Here is a 14,768-nt window from a genome sequence, read left to right on the forward strand (position 1 = left end):
GAAGCATCAGGATTTACTCCAAGTTCTCTGGTGAAGGAAAAAAAATCGTTCTCTGCAAATAAAACAAGACGGGGGAAATGGCTATTGATAGCAACCACAATTCTATCCCACCCACTTTTTTGACCTGTAGACTCTAAACATCCCAATTTATCTGCTTTCTATACCATCCTCACATTATACAGCCAATACTTGTAAAAAATTATACTTATTATCTTTATTAGTGAGTGATTATCTTGCTCAGTATTTTTTCTTCCTTGTGATCTCTTGTTCTCTTAAGGCCACTTCCATCAATCCAAGGCTCCCTGTGTACAACATGGAGAAATGGTTGTTCTCTCCATCACATAGATCCAATTTATTTCCTTAGACTGTTGATTTCATTGCTTTAACTCCAGGGAGAGAGGGATGGGCAGTCCACTCCAAAGCATTGTCCATGGAAATCAGCTATTACCTCTTAGCCTGTGGTTCATCACCTTCTGTTTCTTGAAATGCTATGCTTAGTTTTTTAAATAACCTTACGCTTCAGATATTATATTCTCAGCTGAAGCATTAGGATTTAGAGAAAGAGGCAGGTTTGAGGCTTAGCAATGCATTAACACCCTGGAAGTCCTCCAAGTCACTTGTAAATTAAGACAGGCCCTTTCTCCAGAATCAAAAGCTTCTTGTCTAGACTGAACTGAAAGGGGGCTATAATTATGTCTCTCCCTGGCCAGTTTAGGGAAGGGTGGAGAGGAAAGTTAAAACAGGTGAGCAAATATTACATAGCAAATTGAGAAAATAAGGCCAAAGAATTAAATGAACAATAGGGAAGTGAACAAGGAATGACAGAGGTGGAACTGGCACTTTGGATTACCTTATCCCTCAGTCAACACTCTGGTCAACCTTCTAGGCAGAGTTTGTGCATTTCAGACCTCCTTTTATAAGCATTAAGAAACCATCTGTGATAGAAAATACATTCTATAATGCTGGATAGTGTTGCTTACAAAGTACAAGATTAAATAACATGTTAAAAATTAGTTGGCACTACATGAGATGCATAGACTGGAAATTATTCTCGTCAGGGTGCTCACCTGTACAGTCACAGTCATGGGGTGAATTCCTAGTCTCCTGAAAGTTCATGAAATTTTTCTGGCGACATTTTATATCAGAATGATCAGCTGCAGAAGTCTAAATACTAATAGTATATCCTCTTTGTACCAGTACAATTTCTGTGGCCTTCTCATTTGGAAAGAAGACTATTTAAATAAGATACTGAACTGTGGGAAATTACAGAGGAACAAAATAATTGATGGTTGTCCTTCAGTGTAAAAACAAATGTGCTATAAATATCCTCTATAGTGACTTTTTTGATAGTAAATTCCAAGAAATCTGGTAGAACTAATTATTAGAACAAAAATTTCTGTATTTATCTTCTGTCTTAAAAAACTAGGCTTCACTTTTGCTATGTGGAATTCATAAACTTCATATCTAATAGCTATATACTGAATATTGAAAGGTGAAATGTATGGATAAACCCAATAAATTTATTAGTTCAATATTTTAGCACAAGAATGATGAGAAGATCAAAAATAAATTTAAAATGTTATGATTAGGAAGTTTTCAGCCATCCTGTTATAAGCCATCAATGAAATTAGGTTGAGTATCTAAAAATAGCAACTAGGATAGTGCAAGATCAGCCTAAAACAAAAATGTTGTCTCAGTTCATCAGTTTTACATTACTGTGAATTTTTCAAAGTAGATTTGGAAAAGAGCACCAGAAATGGTGAAATAGCATGTATCACTAAAACTTGCTATTTAAAATTTGAGAAATGTCAGGGAAATGAGAACACTAACCAATCTTACACATCAAGTATGATATTTACAGGATAGTTTCTCCATTGGAAAATGATGATTTATACAGTAAATCCACTTCATAAATTCAATTTGGACTTAGAAATAGATGTTTTATATACACATGCAGTTAATGATAGATAACAAGCCAAGATATGATTTATTGCCTTATAAATTTTTAATGATGTAAAGAAATGAATACTTTGGTGGTCTTTTGTTACTAAGGAGCCTGTGAAATTGTATCAGTTTAACCATCTATTCACATAAAAAATAAAATCTAGCTATTTCTTCTCTAATATAAAACATATAGTATTTTTATATTTTCCTGAAATTTCTAATAATGGCATATATGTAAGTTTTCAGATAAGAAAATGTTATTCTCTTTTGTGTCAGAAAGTTATTTCAACTGTCTAGAACTTGTCCAAAACAATTGTTGCTTTTTTCAGAAGGGTATAATGGCAATGCCATATTATTATGGTTATTGTTATTTTTATGACTCTTTGCCATATAAATGTACAATTTTGTAGCACTCTGTTGTAACAGTAACAAAACAAGTGAGACCTTTGAGAGTAATGTGAGTAATACTGATTCACTAAACAATCTCAAGTCATGTAGGGATTCTTGGTTCAAAGTTATATAGAATTTATCTCTTCTTTTGCTTTAAAATATCACTTTTTAATTCTTCAATTCCCTTGCCATTTCACTGAGCTATCTCTTTAACTTGTGAAATCTGGAAAAACAAATATCCAAGTTTATTAGCACTGTATGTAAAGTTAAAGTAAATCAGTATCCTATGAAGTCTCTATGTTTTATTTGTAAAAAAAATACTCTTATATGCATTTTTCAGTGGATTTTGTCAAATCTGTCTTATTGAATCCAAAGTCTTTTCAGCAAAATAATTTCTCAGGTTTCAACAGAGTTACAAACATATACACTACACTTACAGGTAGGCATTTCAATATTATCAGTTTCTCTGATTACATCATGTTTATTATCAATTTACCCTGTAACACATATTGCTCAGTCATATATGTATGACAATCTAAGTCTACTATATTCATCTCCAATATTATGGTTATATGCTCACATGACAGGAGATTCATTGAATTTATCTCCTAGAGATAAGAGGTGTTACCAGCCCTTTACTATTGGTGAATATGAGAACTTCTCATTATTTAGTCAGTTTTGTTATGTAACACATCATACTGGGGTAAAAACTGTTACTGAAATTACTTAGTAAGTGTATGCCAACATACACCAACACTAATCTGTTTATTAATAATTTTACAAAGTAACAGTAAAACTTTTTTTTCACCAAATTGCAGCATATCACACATAAAACAGGGATACATTCGTCTAATACAAAATTTTTTTTCAGCAAGCATATGTACAGGAAATATTAAGGAAAGTCATATAAAAACAAGGCATAGAAAACATTTACTTGCACTGATTACAGATAATTCAAAATAGAAGTAGTAGTTTAGTAATAAATATGCCATAAAGCAATGGAAAAAAAATTCAGTTTAAAAATGTCCTTATCACTTGGACTCATGGTTCTGTAAACATAACAGGGATGCCCTCCTACCTTGAACAATTAGTAAACCAGAAGGAAAAAGGAAATAACAGTTTTGAGGAATTTGCCAATAGCCAAAAAACTTTATTTTCCCCCTGTGATGGGAGAAGCTGTGCCTTTCACCTAAGCTCCTCCATCAGTAAATGTTCTCTTTTGGGCACCAGTGGGGACACTAGCTGACCACAGCCAGGGGTCAGGCCTGTCCAGGTAGGTGGTGTGTGGGGTTTCCAGGAAGGCAAACAGGGTTGTTAGAGCCCACGGGTGTGCAATGTAGCTTTGGGAGTGTAGAGGCAGTAAATGTGGGTCCTGATGGAGGGGCAAGGTGAAGATGGGCTTAGTTGCGCGGAACCGTCACCAGCTCCGAAAACCCCGCAATCAGGCGCTGCACACTGCTGCGCAGCCGCTCTTTCCAGCGAGGTTCGATCTCGCGGGATTTCAGGAATTCTACGTGGACGTGGAGGAGTGCGGGGAGATGAGACGTATTCAGGCGCCTCAGGTTCCAGAGGCGCCTCGTCCCAGGCGCGTGTGTAAGGAGTCCGGTGCACTCCACCTATAAAGGAAACTCCAGTCCTCATGGACTCTGTCCCCACCTCGAGAGACACAGTGCAGCAGCGCCTCGCCTCAGGGGCCTGGACAGGTTCTGGCCCAGACGCTGTGGAGGGACAGGGCCATCGGCCGCAGACCGGAGCGGGCTTGGGTCCGAAATCGTTAGCCTTCCAGGCGTGGACGGTGATTTCCAGCTTCTGGAACGGAACAGGGGGCCCCATTTCAGTGTCTGCTGAGGTACAAGGCTCCAGTAACCTGAACTCTGCTGGTCCATTGCACACCTCAGGTCCAGTTGTTCCTCCTGGCAACTGAAGAAAAAGGTGTCCAGGCTTTGTCCTAGGAGACCACCGCCGCCCCTTCCCTGAAGAACAGCCTCAGGGCATTGCTGTCTCTTAATGACCGGGCTAAATTGTCGGCACCCTGCCCTTGGGGAGCTGGACCCTTCGCCCAAGCTGCTCCGTCAGGAGATGTTCTCTTTTGAGCACTATGTGAGGCGCCGGTGGACTGAGGCCGAAGTCTGCGGCAGGTGAGTGGACTGTGGGGTTTCCCAGGAAAGCAGACGGCGCAGTTGGCGCCCGTAGAGTGCTGCATGGCTTTGGGTTTGTGAGAGGCTTAAGTGTGTGTCCTGACAGACAGGCAGAGAGAGGATGGGCCGGGACGTGTCGGGCCCAGTAGGAAACAAAGAACAATAGGAAGTTGCAAATAGGAAGCAAAGGACAGGTATCGAATATAAGTGAATTGACCTCTTCAGGTGTTCCGACCTAGAGTTTGGAAAAAGAATTCTAGGCAGCATCATCCGAAGTGAGAACATAGATAGAGCCTGGCTGTCTCACTGGGTTGGAGAAACAAGAGTTTGGAGTTCCAGAAACCAAGGCATCTGGAATTTGTGAGACACAGTAAAAAGGAAAGGAAGCTGTACAGAGGCAACTCTGGTGATTTGCAGAGGGAGTCTCTGACATCTTTAGCTGAGTACTGATCTATGCAGTTGTTTCAGAGAACTTGCAATGCCAGGCAAAGAACCATAGAAAGAAACAGAACAATCTCTGTATCAGAGATACCCAGAATTTACCCATATCTCACTGGTCATAGTGCAAAGTCCTCCTAGCACATGGAACAGCTGTGTAAAGAGATGGATTGTTTCGCTCTAAAAGTTCTGCTGAAGTCTTAACCTCTGGTACCTGTGAATGTGAATGTGATCTTATTTGGACATGGGGCGGAAAGTAGAAAATATAACTCATCACCAGGAGAAAGATTAATCCGAACTTGCAGATAAAGTACGATATAATGATGAAGTCATACAATGGGTCCTTAATTCGGTAAAACTGGTGTCCTTGTATGAAGAAAAGAGAAACAGAGACAAACATACATATGAAGGAGAAAGTCCTGTGAGGACAGAGACACACTGAGGGAAAACTTCCATGTGACACTGGAGGGAGAGAATGGAGTTATGTGGCTGTAAAACAAAGAATGAGGATTGCCAGCAATCATGAAAAGCTAGGAAAAGAACATGACCCTTTGACACTTGATTTTTTACTTTTAACCTCCTGAACTGTGAGAAAATACATTTCTGTTGTTTTAAGACATCCAGTTTGTGGTGGTGATTTTGTGGCAGTCTTACGAAAGTTCTACAGACTGGTAAAATCTTAAGGAAAAAAAGAGCAAATTAGCCATAGAATAAAGACTTTTCTAGTTTGGCCCATGACTAATCAAGTTTAAAGTTAAAGGCAGTAATGGAAAGAATCAGAATAATATTATGTAACTGAACTGTATCCAAGAAGAGAACCTAAGTCAAATTAATTTTTTTAAAAACCCCCACAAAACTTGAAATTTGAATTATCTGTTATCTCATCAAACATTTCCAGGCATGCAAAAAAGCAGAACTGTAACTCGTCACCAGGAGAAAAATTAATCAGAACTAGAAAGGACACAGCTGATAAATTTTAAAAATAAAGACATTAAAGTGTTTTTATAAATCTATTTCAGATATTCAAGAAGTTAGATGAAAGCATTAGTATGATAAAGAGAACTACAGGATTTAAAACAATCAACTTAAACTGCTAGAAATGAAAAATGCACTGTCTTTCATGAAAATATGTTGCATAGGATTAAAAACATTAGACAGTTTAAATTGGAAAAAGAAATTAGGAAACTTGAAAGTATAACGTTAGAAGCTATCCAACATGAAACAAAGATAGAAAAATTACTAGAATAAAAGGAACAGAACATCAGTGAGCTTGGGGGAAAACAGCAAGTGGTTTAATAGCCCTGTAGTTGAGTTCTCAGAAAGAGGGTAGAGATGGGGGTGAAGGAAAACCATTTAAAGAAAATAATGACCATAGTTTAAGGCAATTTTATGAAAACTATAAACCCCCAAATCCAAAATGCTCAAGGAACCCATGACAAAGGAAACATGAAGAACATCTCACCAACGCACGTTACCATCAAGTTATTGAAAAACCAGTGATAACAAAATTCTAGAAAGAAAAATATGTAGGGAAACAAAAGTAAGAATAACAATAGATTTCTTGTTAGCATTGCAGCCATGAGACAGTGACTTTATGTATTTTAAGTATTGAAAGAAAAGTGTAATGTTTTTCATGTTTTGAAAGATGAAAATAAGTTGAAGGCTCACATAATTCAGAAATGGAAAAATGGCAAGAGTTTTTTTTTTTTTACCAGGAGATCAACATTAAAGAAATTTTAAAAGTCCTTCAGACAGAAGGAACTTGATGACATAAGGAGAAAATTTAGTTCTACACAAATGAAGGAAACAATAGACATATACATATGAAGGAAAATATAAGTGTTTTGTTTTCATATTTTTAATTGTTTTAGATTAAATTTAGAACTTTTCCATCACCCCAGAGAGTTTCATAATTCCCTTTTTCAGTCAGTGTTCTCCCTCTGGCTCTTGCTTTCTCTCACTTCAATTCTGTCCTTTCTAGAATTTACATAAGTGGAATCAAAACTGTATTTTGTGACTATATCTGGATTTCTTCACTTAGCATATTGCTTTGGAGATACATCTAATTTGTTGCATGTATCAGTACATTATTATTTTTTTTTAATTGCTGAGCAGCATTCATTGTCTGATGGATATTTGCATTATTTCACATTTTGGGCTTTTATGAATAAAACTGATATGGATATGCATGCACGCATCAGGTTTATTTTCTTGGTGGTGAGAATAGACAGCATGAAAAGTCAGAGTATATTTGTCATTATAAGAAACTGCAAAGTTATGCTCCAAAGTGACTATACTGTTTTGCATTCCCAACAGCAATGTATGAAAGATTCAATAACTAAACATCTTTGTTGATATTTGGCATTGTCAGTCTGTTAAATTTTAACCATTCTAGTGTATAGTAGTGTTTCATTGTAGATTCAATAGCGATTTCTCTAATGACTAAAGATGTTAAACATCGTTTCGTCTACGTATTTCCAGTCTATAATCTTCAGTGAAAGATTCATTTAAGTTCATTGCCTCTTTAATTATTTGTTTTTCTTATTGTAGGGTTGGAAATATTCTTTATATATTTGGAAATAAGACCTTTACAGATACATGTTTGACAGTCATTTTGTCTTAGTATGTAGATAGTCATTTCATTTTCTTAACATGTCTTTTTTTATAAAGTACAATTTATCAATTTTTCTTTTATAGTTCATGCTTTAATGTTTTATGAAACAGTTCCTTAACTCAAAGTCATTACATTTAAACTTTTTTTCTTTCAGGTATTTTACAGTTTTATTCCTATCATTTATGTCTATAACTCACTTAGAGTTAATTTTATAATGTGACATGAGATATGAATCTAGATAGGTGGGTTTTTTCATATAATATACAATTTTCCAGCTCTGTTTGTTGAAAAGGTTATATTCACTCATTGATTTCTCTTTCCATCTTTGTAAAAAATGTACTTGACTCCACATGTATAGGTCTGATTCTCAGATTTTATTCTATTGCATTAGTCTTTGGAGTCTTCTTAAATCAATAGCATGAAGTCCTAATTACTGTATCTTTATAATAAGAAATGTACTCAGTGTTAAGTCTTCCAATTTTGGTCTTACTTTTCAAAATTGTTTGTGTCATACTGTATCCTTTGGAGTTCTGCATCACACAACTATATGCAGTAGTCAAATCTCATTCAGTTTTACAAAATCAGTGATTTTTACTTTATGTTAATTATACTTTTTAAAACGTTAACAAAGAAGTCTTTGAACTGTATTTTGCTCTCGAGGTACAACCCATGGTGTAGTAATTATGAAGCTAAGTAATATCACCTGTGATTAAACCTTGACCTCCAGTGCTAGGACTATGTATCCTGCTTCTTTGCTGTAAACAGCATATTTCCTGACTTGAAGAATTTGTGCTGTCAAACCATATGTAGAGTGTGCCTTTAAGTGAAGAAATAACTCAGTTGAAGCAAGGAAGGCCTTTTCATTATGCCATGATCAGATGGAAATAAACCAAATGTTTTCAGTTATGCCCGTAGTTAAATATGGCAAGTTCTATTTTCACCTTTGGCACTTTTTTGGGAGGTGAAAGAAAAGATGACAGTTTTAAGCAAGATATTATAAAATGCCATTCCAAAATGGATGCTAATATGATACTGTTTAAATAATTTTCTTCCTATTTCATTACGCTTCCCTGATGATATAAAAACTGACAAATGAAGCATACTAACACTAGCCAATAATATAAGGAAATTTCTTTAAAAAAAAAAACCTAAAACCAGAAACTGAAAAGCAAAGGTTACTGCAGAGTATAAATAAAAAGGAAGAATAACACAAATGTCAGTTGGATTCTAAGAATTGTTTAAACTCCATGGAGCAATAAGTGGCTACAAACACTTACCATATGTGTTCACATTGATTAATGACAAGGTAAATATAACAGTCTTTTTAGTCTGGCAAGCAAAAAGCTGTTAACCTGCTGCAGACTGAACCTCATGAAGCAGTCCTAAATGTTCTTATATAGCATGAACTGTGGGAAAGAAAATGTGCTATTTAAATTCTGTCAAGCTCTATGCCAAGAGCTAGCAATTCAAAAATCATTTCTTCCCCCATCATCACATGCTTTTCCCCCTCATGTATTGTGACTCTGCCTTTCTTCTCCTCTTCTTGCAAGGACACCAGTCACATAGGTTAGGAGGCTACCTTACTCCAGATGACCTCATTGTAATTTAGCTAATTTCATGTGCAATGAACTTATTTCCAAATAAGTTCACACTATAAGGTACTAGGGTTTAGGATATCAGCATATTTTTGTGGAGAGACACAATTTAACCAGTAACAGTCAGCTTCTGTGGTCATTCATAGCATTTTTGTGGACCTCTTACACAACATCCTTGACATAACATTAATATGTGTTTTCTATGCAAGTTGGAATTACTTAGTCATTTTTGTATGAGTAGCTCTTGGCATAGTGCCTGACACCCAATGATAACTCAAAAATTCATATAGTTATGTGAATGTAGGACCTGGACTACAGCACTATGTAGTTAGATTTAATGCTCTCTTATTTCAGGTTTTATTAGTGTACCCTTATCTTTCTATATTTCTTAAATATGATAGTGTATATAAAGTGCTTGAGAAGTTGCCTAGCATACAGTAAGCACCCAATAAATAGACAAGCCAATATGATTATTTACTCTTCATTTCCTTACTTCCAATACCCAGGTCCCCCTACTCCAATTCCACAGCTGTCTCCTCTCAAAGTATAGGATATGATAGTAGGTTAAACTAGAATTTGAAAATAAGAGATATGTTCTTGCAACAGAATTAATAAAAAAAACCATAGTGAACCGGGTGTCTTTTGAAGACAACACTTTCCCCTAAAATATCCGATCTGCTGTCTGGTATACTCGTAAAGAATACTAAGAGACATGTAGCTCCGTGGTACTTTTTATGATAAATGTAAATTAAAATACTACAAGAAGACATTTAAAAAAAATCAATGAATTCAAAGGGAGGGATGAAAACAAAGGCATCATATGGCTACATTTCAGCTAACCTTTGAAATAGAACAGAAGTATAAAGGCATGAGAATTTATCGTCTGAGAATCTTGAGTAAGCATGAGGGACTAAAATACGGAGTTGATTAAGGGCAGGGTATGGGGAGATGCTACTGCTGAAGATGATAGAGGCCATGTTGTAGTGATGCCAATTGCTATACTGAGACTTTTCCTTGAAGTTTTCAAAGCCTGCTTGATGGGATCTAACTTTAGAAAGGTAATTTGTAGGTAGAATTGATTTCAGTGGGTGGAGCATATTTGCAGAGCTGTTGTAAGAGTGCAGCAGTAAGATAAGTAGGGCCAGAATCAGAATAATAACAGTAGGGATGAAAACCAAATGGACAGATTTTAGAGCTATTTCCGAGGTAGTGTCACTAGACCATAACCTTAAGTGTATGTACTAGGGGGTAATGTTTAATAGTGATAAGATAAATTCAATAGGGTTAGAATCAAAATCTCATATGATAATTACTAACATTATCAATCTGACCTTTGGCAAATATTGAGAAGTCTGTATCTTCTTCAGAGATTTCCGATACGTTTTAACATATTAATGATTCTGAGAGTTCCTTAAGGAAAAAGAAAAAAACGATTAAATGCTTTTATCCAGAATTTCCAAGTTTGCTTGGTCATGGGAGCATTTTTCACGTAACATCTATCATGTAAAAATATTTCAAGTAAAATGATTGCCTGATGTTGATAACACACATAAAAATTTTATATAGCGGAAAACCATATGCAAGGTATAGCCCTACTACGAATGTACTTTGAGCTGAAGATAAGACATTGATACAATTTCATCCTATTAGTGTAGAATTAAAAGTAATTGCAGTTACCTAAAACAATAATGTTGTAAGTTAATATCTGTCATTGGAAAGCTTATTTTAACTTTATAAATTGCAAAAACAGTGTAAAATTCTTACTCTTGAATATAGTTATTATCTTACAAATAAAAATTATCACATCTACAAAGTGTCACAAAATCATGTCCTTTAACATGCCTTAGAACTAGTGTATTGTTAATAATAATGTAACATCTTCTAGTGCACCTAGATCTAATATTGTGTAACACAAACTCCTTTCCCCGTGTTACGTATGTTAACAGCCTTTATCAGTTTTTGACTATAAAAGGATGCTCCCTTCAAGGAAACCTTCAAAATTCAAAGACTTACTTAAATATGTCTACTCCATTATTGATTTTGTATAATTAGGGATTGCATTACATTGTCAGCATAACACTAACTACCTGCTTTAGTTCTAAATTATTAAAGCAGTGACATTTGAAAAACATATTAAGAAAATGAGAAATAGCAATATCCATTATATATAAAAATTCAGTGTTTGTATTTATATTCTCAAAAATCTACCTCCAAGGTTTCATTCTTGGCTAGTTATTTTCCCTTTCTCTACTACTTCACAGCCATAGGTCATAAGATTTTGTACAAAAGTAGGTGTGATCATTCTTAAAATTCTAATAGTGTTGGGAAAGGGCTAATCATAGTTCACAGCAGTATAAAGTAAGACTTTTTTTATATAAGTTTATTACCGCTGTTCCTTGAAGAGGCAAGTCTTACTTGATTGCCTGATGAGATTCCTATCAAAGGGTCACATAATATTTATTATCTTTCTGATGTTCTCTGTAAATTCTTTAGATTCTAATTATTAGGAAGGGAAATCTGTATAACTCCTTGCCCTATGTTTTGTGTATAAGTACCCTGTAGTTATTTTCTGTGTTATTATTAGAAAATAAATTGCTTTGGGCTCTACTGTAAATAGAACAGATATAGCAGAGGAAAGATAAAACCATGATAGATGTCTGACTCATAGTTAGAAATTGTCTTTAAAGCAATGCCCTTGCTTTTCCCCCTCCCTCTTCCTTCCCTCCCTCCCTTCCTCCCCTCTTCTTTGTTCTTTTTAGCACACAAGCAGCTATTTTTATGAACACATAATAAAACAGGAATCTTCCTACCTTTTCTGGAAAGCAGGTGGCAGTGTGAATCCAGAATGTCACAAGTTCATAGGCTCCATGCAGGGATAGCACTTCTGTAACTGCACCTGCACTCATTTGATAGGGCTGCCTAAAGCAAATGCTACAGACTAGGTGGCTTGAACAGTGGATATTTATTTTTCTTACAGTTCTAGGGGCTGAATGTCGGCAGTTTTAGTTTCTTCTGAGGCCTCTCTCCTTAGATTGCAGACATCCGCCTTCTCATTCTGTCCTGACATGGCTTTTCCCCTGTACTCATGTGTCTCTGGTGTCTCTTTCACGTGTCCAAGTTTCATCTTCTTATAAGACACCAATCTGATAGGTGTAGGGCTCACCCAAAGGGCCTCATTTTAACTTAATCACCTCTTTAAAGGCTTTGTCTCCAAATAGAGTCACATTCTGAGGTAACTGAGAGTTAGGGCTGTGACATAGGAATTTCAGAGGGCATAATGCAACTGATAATAGAACTCTTAACAAAATATCATAAAAGTTGGGTAAATTCTATGTAAATTAAATTTCTTGCAGCGTTACTACCTTTTTACTTGATTTTTTTAGAGCACTTTAAGATGCACAGCAAATTAGAGAGGAAGGACCTCTATCTCTCATAGATCTGCTGTTCCAACACATAATGCATAGTCTCTCCCATTATCAGCATACCCTACCAGAGTGGTACATTTGTTACAGTTAATGAACCTACATGGACACACAGTCATTGGAAGGGCATAGTTTGTATTATTTATTCACTCTTGGTGTTGTGCATTCTATCAGTTTAGAAAAACTTAAACCATGTATCATGTACTGTGGTATCTTGCCAAGTATTTTTACTGCCAAACCTCTGTGCTCTGCCTGTTTATCCCTCTTAGCCTTCCCCAACCTCTGGCAACCACTGATCTTTTTACTGTCCATACAGTTTTGCCTTTTTCATAATATCATATAGTTGGAAACATAAATTATGTAACCTCTCCAGATTGGCTTTTTTCACTTAGGAGTATGCATTTAAAGTTCCTCCATTCTTTTCATGGTTTGATAGCTCATTTCTTTTTGGGACTGAATAGAATTTCATTGTCTGTATGTACCACAGTTTATCCATTTGCCTACTGAAGGGCAGCTTAGTTGCTTCCAAGTTTTGACAATTATGAATAATGCTGCAATAAACATTCATTTGCATATTTTTGTGGGGATATAAATTTGAAGCTTCTTCAGGTCAATACAAAGGAGCACGATTGCCAGATCATTTGCTGCTTATGTTTAGTTCTGTAAGAAACTGCCAAACTGTCTTCCAAAATGGCAGTACCATTTTGCATTCCCACTAGCAATGAACAAGAGTTCCTGCTGCTCCACATCCTTACTGACATTTGCTGTTGCCAAGGTTCAATATTTTGGCCATTCTAATAGGTGTGTAGTGGTATCTTGTTCTTTCAGTTTGCATTTCCCTGATAACATATGATGTAGTGTGTATTTCATATACTTACATGCCATCTGTATATCTTCTTTGGTGGAGTGTTCATTAAGGTCTTTAGCCCAAATTTTTAAACTGGTTTGTTTGTTTCCTAATTGTTGAATTTTATGAGTTTTTTTTGTATATTTTGATAATAGTACTTTATCATATGTTTCCTCTGCAAATATTTTCTTCCAGTCTGTGTCTCATCTTCTCATTTTCTTAACATTGTCTTGCAGAGTAGAAGTTTTAAATTTTAATGAAGTCCTACTTATCAATTACTTATTTCATGGATCATGCCTTTGATATTGTATCTAAATAGCCATTGCTGTACTCAAAGTCATCTAGGTTTTCTCCTGTGTTATCTTCCAGGAGTTTTATAGGTTTACATTTTACATTTGCATCTGTGACTTATTTGGACTAAATTCTTGTGAAGGAAAAAAGTCTATGTCTATATTATTTATTTTTTTGAATGTTGATATACCATTTTTCAGCAACATTTGTTGAATAGACTGTCTTTTTCCAATTGTCTTGCCTTTTCTTCTTTGTCAAATACATTTAATTCTATTACAGGGGTGCATTTCTGAGCTTTCTGTTCTGTTCTGTTGATCTATTTGTTGATTCTATAGCCAATACCTCACTGTCTTGACTACCTGTAGCTCTATAGTAAGACTGAAGTCAGGTAGCGTTAGTCCTCCAATTTTGTTCTTATCCTTCAATTTTGTGCTGACTATTCTGAGTTTTTTGCCTTTCCATACAAAATTTAGAATTACTTTGTTGATATGCGCAAAATACCTTGCTGGAATTTTGGTTGGATTGCAATAGATCAAGTTGGAAAGAACTAACATCTTGACAACACTGAGTGTTCCTATTCGTGAACATAGAAGAGCTCTCTCTCTATTTGGTTCGTTGATTGCATCCACCAGAGTTTTGTAGTTTTTCTCATATAGCTCTAATACATGTGTTATTAGATTTGTACCTAAGTATTTTGGGAGTTTTGGTGCTAATGTAAATGGTATTGTGTTTTTAATTTTAAATTCCATTTGTTTATTGCTGGTATATAGGAATGTGATTGACTATTGTATATTAAACTTGTACCCTGCAATTCACAACATTGTTTATTAGTTTCCAGTATTGTAGGGGCCTGTCTATGACTGAGTTCCTTGGGAGTTTTAAACTTTCAGTCTTGTCCACACTGAGCCTTCATCAAGTCACCAACTGTAGTTCAGGCTAGCCTACCCTGGCATTGGTTCCCTGGGTAGTTTCTGCTCATGAGTTTCTGCTCTGTTAGTCTTGACTCTATGTATTCACCTGTCTACTTCTCTAATCTTGGGAATAATGATTTGCCTTGTGCCCTTGCCTCCCTTAGGGATCAAGAATTGC

General features: G+C 35.7%; 1 long non-coding RNA gene across 1 annotated transcript in view; it reads left to right on the forward strand.

Annotated features, from left to right (window-relative positions):
• The first annotated feature begins 4,414 nt into the window (after nucleotides 1–4,414).
• LOC140699806 (uncharacterized) overlaps nucleotides 4,415–14,768 on the forward strand; it is a 223,001-nt gene continuing 212,647 nt past the window's right edge. The window contains exon 1 of the long non-coding RNA XR_012078049.1: nucleotides 4,415–4,472. This is a non-coding gene — a long non-coding RNA (uncharacterized lncRNA). The remainder of the gene's footprint in view (nucleotides 4,473–14,768) is intronic.

Source organism: Vicugna pacos, chromosome 11 (genome assembly GCF_048564905.1).
Source record: "Vicugna pacos chromosome 11, VicPac4, whole genome shotgun sequence".
Taxonomy (NCBI): Eukaryota; Metazoa; Chordata; class Mammalia; order Artiodactyla; family Camelidae; genus Vicugna; species Vicugna pacos.